This window comes from Oryx dammah, unplaced genomic scaffold (genome assembly GCF_014754425.2).
Source record: "Oryx dammah isolate SB20612 unplaced genomic scaffold, SCBI_Odam_1.1 HiC_scaffold_27, whole genome shotgun sequence".
Lineage (NCBI taxonomy): Eukaryota > Metazoa > Chordata > Mammalia > Artiodactyla > Bovidae > Oryx > Oryx dammah.
Genome location: NW_024070211.1, coordinates 67,496,787 through 67,503,326, shown reverse-complemented (window position 1 = coordinate 67,503,326; position 6,540 = coordinate 67,496,787). Strand labels below are relative to the sequence as shown.

Below are 6,540 nucleotides of genomic sequence, written 5' to 3'. Positions count from 1 at the left end.
CTGTGTGGTTCATAACAACTGTGGAAATCTCAGAGAGAGATGAGAATATCAGACCATCTTACCTGTCTCCTAAGAAACTTATATTCAGGTCAAGAAGCAACAGTTAGAACCCTGTGTGGAACAACTGATTGGTTCAAGATTGAGAAAGGAATATGACAGGGCTGTCTGCTGTTACTCTGTTTACTTAACCTATACACTGAGTACAGCATGGAAAATGCCAGGCTGGATGAGTTACAAGCTGGAATCAGGATAGATGGGAGAAACTTCAACAACCTCAGATATGTGGGTGATACCACTCTAATGACAGAAAATGAAAAGGAACTAAAGAACCTCTTGAGAGGGTAAAGGAGGAGAGTGAAAGAGCTGGCTTAAAATTATATATTGAAAAAAAAAAAAAACTAAGATCGTGTCATCTGGCCCCATTACTTCATGGTGAATAGTTGGGGAGGAAGTAGAAGTGGTGACAGATTTCCTCTTCTTGGGCTCCAAAACCACTGAGGACAGTGACTGCAGCCATGCAATCGGAAGACAATTGCTTCTAGGCAGGAAAGCTATGTCAAACCTGGGCAGTGTGTTGAAAAGCAGAGACATCACTTTGCAGACAAATGTCTGTATAGTCAAGGCTATGTTCTTCCCAGTGACTACATACAGTTGTGACAGCTGGACCATAAAGAAGGCAGAGCACCAGAAATTGATGCCTTTGAACTGTGGTGCTAAAAAAGACTTCTGAGAGTTACTTGGACAGCAAGCAGATCAAACCAGCCCATCTTAAGGGAAATCAACCCTGAATACTCATTAGAAGGACTGATACTGAAGCTGAAGCTCCAGTAATTTGGTCACCTGATGCGAACAGCTGACTCATTGGAAAAGTCCCTGATGCCAGGAAAGACTAAGGGCAGAAGGAGAAGGGCATCAGAGGATGAGATGGCTGGATGGCATCATTGATGTAATACACACCAACTTTAGCAAACTTTAGGAGATTGTGAGGGACAGGGAGACCTGACTTTCTGCAGTTCATAGGGTTGCAGAAAGTTGGACATGGCTGTGAAACTGAACAACAATCCTTTTAATTATGGTTATATAGTGACAGCTGTACTGGAGAAGACTTAACTCTTAAAATCAAAGTCCTTGCCCAGAGAACATTCAATCAGGCAGACTGTTTACACTATAGAACTTCTACGTTGTTTTGTTTGACCAGAGTGTCCAGTTTTATAAATGTTCTCCATGGAGAGGCAGAATGGGAAAAGGAACCAAACTAAGACTAGCTATGGAACACTGAGTAGAATTGAGAGGGTTTGAATTAGAAAGTTGGGAAAAATAAAGTTGGATGGATAAAGTACATCGAATTGGAAAGATGCTGTTAATGTGTACTTCAAATATCAGGTGATAAAGTGAGGAAGAGTGACCATAACAGATAAGATTAGAGAGAATATTTGAGAGAGAAGGATATTATAAGAGGAAAATGTTTGGTTCATTTTTTAAATTTATTAATTCACTGAGTCAAGGGAGTGAGCTAGATACTCCTCTAAATTCCAGGAATACAAAATTAACACACCACAGAACTTTTCTTTGAGATTTAGGAATGAGACTACTATACTTGACTAGTCATCAGAATTGATTACAATGAAATATATCATTCAGTCTAAAGTGATTAAACCCTAAATAAGATTGTTCATCGAAGCATATTTTCATCAAGAGTCTATCTTGATGTCTTTTATTTTTTATGTGAATTCTGTAGGAGATTAATTTTTGACATCTGACTCTCTCTTCCCCAGCAGACCTTGGAAGAAATCTCTTTGGCTTCAAATAAGACTAATAAAAATGGCATGCAGAAAAATTGTTGCCTCGAGGTCGATTTTGTCACAGAGATGAAAAATAGTGACCTTATCTTTGTTCTCTATTAGACAGAACAGTCCTGATATGACCACTCCCCACCTCCCCATTTCACCATGAAAGTCAGTGCAAAATATCTGGTTAGAAGTTAAGTTATATTCATGTACTGCAAAATATAAAACACTCCCCAGAAGAATGATAATAAAAATCTATTTTTTAAACAAATGGGAAAAGACTCTTCCCCAATTGAATTGAGTTACCTGCCAGAAAGTTTCAATTAAAAAGTCATATTCAATATTTAAAATGAAAAATAAGGACTAGCACTAGAGAATTAATGTTAGGAAATGGAGACCATATAAGACATGCTTTGGTTTTCATGGTGGAATAATCAAATCCTCACAAACAAGGGTCTTCCAATCATTGACTTTCATTCTCATCTTGGTTAAAATTTTCCTTCAAGACTTCATGTGAAGCACTCACTAACAAAGCTTTCAAAACTATTTTAAAAATTATTTAAACACACACACACACACACCTCAGAGAGAAGAGACTGATAATAAAGCCAGCAGATAGATTGGCAAGAAAACTTATTATCAAGGAAAACTTCTATATAGATGAAGACTCACATTTACCCACATGGAGGAAAAGCTCACTAAAATTATGGAAAAATTTGAATTCAGTCCTAGTCTCTATTTTGGTCAATAACCTCATATATTCTTCACTTAATTTGTGCTACTCCAAGTCGGCCCTTGCTGATGTGATGTGCTGATGATCAATGGCTTCTTCAATGATTTCTTCATAAACATCTGTACATATGAGCTAAGTCGCTTCAGTTGAGTCTGACTCTTTGCAGCCCTATAGACTATAGCCCTCCATGCTCCTCAATCTATGAAACACTCCAGGCAAGAATACTGGAGTAGGTTGCCCTGCCCTCCTCCAGGAGATCTTCCCAAACCAGGAAACAAACTTGCATCTCTTATGTCTCCTGCATTGGTAGGCAGGTTATTTACCACTAGAGCCACCTGGGAAGCCCTTTATAAACATGCTTCACGCTAAAATTGTCAAGTTCCACCCTCCCCACCCCCACTCCAGGGGGTCTCTCCTCTAACATAGTAAAACACATTCTGTCTGGTAAAAAAAGAAGAGCAGTTGGGTCAATGGACTAATCTTTGCAATTGCCTACATTGCATTCTTAAGGGAGATCTTAAATTCAAAGTGATTTATTTTTATTGAGGTGAAATTCCTATGCCTCATAATTATCTATTTTGGTATTGTTGAAGGCATGCTATCAAAGGCAGAAGCATTTCATGCATTCACGATGTTGTGCATCCACCATTTCTATCTTGTTCCATGCATTTTCTTCAGCACAAAAGGAAGCAGTTGCTTTGAATTATCCCCTATGCCCAGCCCCTGGCAACACCCAATTTGCATTCTGTCTCTATGGATTTACCTATTCAGAAAATTTTATATAAATGAAATCATACAATATGTCATCCATCTCTGATTTCATTCACTTAATATTTTTGAAGTTCAGCCATATTGTAGCATGGGTCAATACTTCATTCTTTTTTATGGCTAAATAATATTCATCATTTGTATATACTGTGATTTATTTGTCCATTCTTCAATTGATGGACATTGTCCTGCTTCAACCCTGTAGCTCTCATGAATTTTGCTGCTGTGAAAAAGTGTGCCCATGTTTTCTTTTGAGTATCAGTTTTTAATTATTTGGGGTATATACATAGAAGTATAGCTACTGGGTCGTGTAATAATTTTAGGGGCTTCTCTGAGGGCTCAGATGGTAAAGAATTTGCCTGCAGTGCAGGAAACCCAGGTTTGATTCCTGGAGAAGGAAGTGGCAACCCACTCCAGTATTCTTGTCTGGAGAATCCCATGAGAGGAGCCTGATGGGCTACAGGCCATAGGGATGCAAATTCTATGTTTAACTTTTGAGAAACTGAAAAACTGTTTTCTACAATGATTATTTTACATTCCCACTATTAACATACCAGGATTCTAATAAATTTCTCCATCACTTTATCAAATCTTGTTACTTGCCTTTTTAAAAATTATAACCATCTCACTGGTTGTGAAGTTCCACCTACTTGTGGTTTTAATTTGCTTCCCTAATGACTACTGATGTTGAGAATCTTCTTACATGTTCACTTGTCATTGTATATCATTTTCAGGGAAATGTTTATTCAAATGTATCTGCTGTGAATGTCCCAGTTTATATTACTGTTCACTTCTCCTCTCTAAAACTCTTATGATAATGCCTCATCATTTACACATGATCGGTTACTAGCTCCATTCCAGCCCCTCTCCCCTTCCTGAAAGATGGAGGTGGAGTGGCCCAAACTTTTGCACTTCTAATCATGACTTGATCTTTCTGGTGAGGAGGGCCCATCCAGGAGCCTACCAGAAGTCATTTTATTAGAACAAAAGATGCTTTGATCACACAGGAAATTTAAAGAGATTTGAGAGCTCAGTGTAAGTTCCTTTCATCATTCGGAAATTAAAAATGTTTTAGGAGCTATGTGTTAAGAACTGGAGTCAAAGACTAAGTGTTAAAACACAATTCTTTAGCTCTGCTACAGGAAATGGAGGTGGCAACTCAAATATACATTTCTCACATCCAGATATAACATTATCATCATTCACAAGTAAGGTAACAGTGTGGGTAGATTTGCCCATGGAAATAGCAGAATAATAAACAAACATGAGTACTAGATTGAACCCACTCATTAAATACACAGTTCACATGCAAAATGGCAGAACTCTTAACACCTGGAGATAGGACATTTGTTTCATTAAGGCAATAGTATCCAAACATGGTAAACCACCTGGTGAGATTTTTTTAAGTACAATCTCCCAGATATATCCCCAGATATACAGTCTTTGGATTTCTATAGAAAGGATTTAAAAACCTGTATTTTAGAGAGCCTCCAGTTAAGGGCTTCCCTTGTAGCTCAGTTGGTAGAGAATCCTCCTACAATGCAGGAGACCTGGGTTCGATTCCTTGGTTGGGAAGATCCGCTAGAGAAGGAAATGGCAACCCACTCCAGTATTCTTACCTGGAGAATCCCATGGACTGTAGCCTGCCAGGCTCCTCTGTCCATGGGATCACAAGAGTTGGACATGGTTTAATGACTAAACCACCAACCAACCACCACCAGTTAAAGCAAACTACCAGGAAGTTGAGTAATGCTTGTTATTCTCTAATTGGCTAAGTTAAAATTTCTGTTATAACAGAAAGGAATGTCTTCCTCTCTCTTTTAACTCTTCCAACTAGTGACTCACAAAGTCCCTTTAATTAATAATCATAGCCAGAACAACAGTGTAAGCCTATGGAAAGTACTTTATCTGTGTTAGTTTCATTCTCACAACCAAAAAACTGGCTATCAACTTTTTAGTTTACAGATGAGAAAATAAAATTTAAGTGATTGAGTAGATATCCAACGTCAAAATGAATATATTTTAGAACCTTAATTCATTGTCTGATGTAGCAGACAGAGATACCCTCCCTTCACTCTCCTTCAAAAGAAGACTTGTTGCCACAAGTGATGGGAGTGCTGACAGCAGACAGTATTCAGTTGACAGCTTCAGGGCTTGTCTCAACTGTGACCCAAGGGCACACTCCTCCTAGAGCTGCCCATATCTGACCATTGATGAAAGCATAAAAGACTGATCATTCCGGCAAAAGTTAGACAATGCTCCAGACACTCCAGTGGGATTGGCCAAGGTGTTGATACCTAATAAGCAGCATTCTTGTCAAATTCTGTCCCAGCATCTGTTCTGGAGGTAACAATTGGTTAACACCAGACAAGCCTGACTTCTGAACCCACTGTTTCAAACTTCATGTCCCTCTTGCTCTTTCACCTTTCTCTTATTCTCCACTGGGCTGACCATAAGTAATTCAGAAATAAACCCTGAGAAATAAATTGGTACCTAGGAGATGTACTAGAAAGTATGCTCAAGATCAACATGTGTGTCCTCAAGGGGGAACAGGACTGAGTAGAGCGAGTCATGATAGGCAGTGAAATCACAATAAACTTCAACTGAACCCACAGAGCTCAGGACCTGGAATAATGGATCAGAGTCCTCTGTGTTGAGGAAAAGGGGCCACACCATTAAGATCCCTCAGTAAGAACCACTTTCAGGCTGGTTCACTACCCTGCCTAGGAAGAGAGCAAAAGTTGCTCAACTCAGTTGAGGGTAATTTCCAAAGAGGGCATAAGCTGAGAATTATCAGATCACCAACAGTGCCATCTGCAGGTAGAATACAAGCTTCAGTTCTGTAAGGCGGGGTGGGGTGGAGATCTGGGTGGTCTAGACATGGGCAGTCTACCAAAAGAATCCTCAATAATCCACCCTTACTCTACTTGAATTCACTAGACAGCTTAAGCTATTTTAAGAACAGCTATTTTTCAGGAGTCTGATAACCTCTTTCACAGGAAAACTTAGAATAAAAAGTTTAGTGGATCAACTATAACCCTTTTTCACTGCATTATATATTATTTGCTTATTTGTTTTAAGGGGAAGATTTCACTTTCAGAGGTTTTTATTTCTTAGCTAACTCTCAACATATTTTCTTTTCTACCAATTTTTCATTATCCTTATCATCAGCTAGAAACTCTTACGAGGAAACCCAGACCTTCATCCATTAGGTCAGCATAGCTTTCTCAGGCCACAGCTGCTAAATTTATC

General features: G+C 38.8%; 1 long non-coding RNA gene across 1 annotated transcript; it reads right to left on the bottom strand.

Annotated features, from left to right (window-relative positions):
- Positions 1-511: 511 nt before the first annotated feature.
- On the bottom strand, positions 512-6,102 carry LOC120854743. The gene is made up of 3 exons (XR_005719051.1): positions 6,091-6,102; positions 4,073-4,078; positions 512-593 (listed from the first exon to the last, which is right to left on the bottom strand). It is a non-coding gene; the product is annotated as an uncharacterized LOC120854743 (long non-coding RNA).
- Positions 6,103-6,540: the final 438 nt, after the last annotated feature.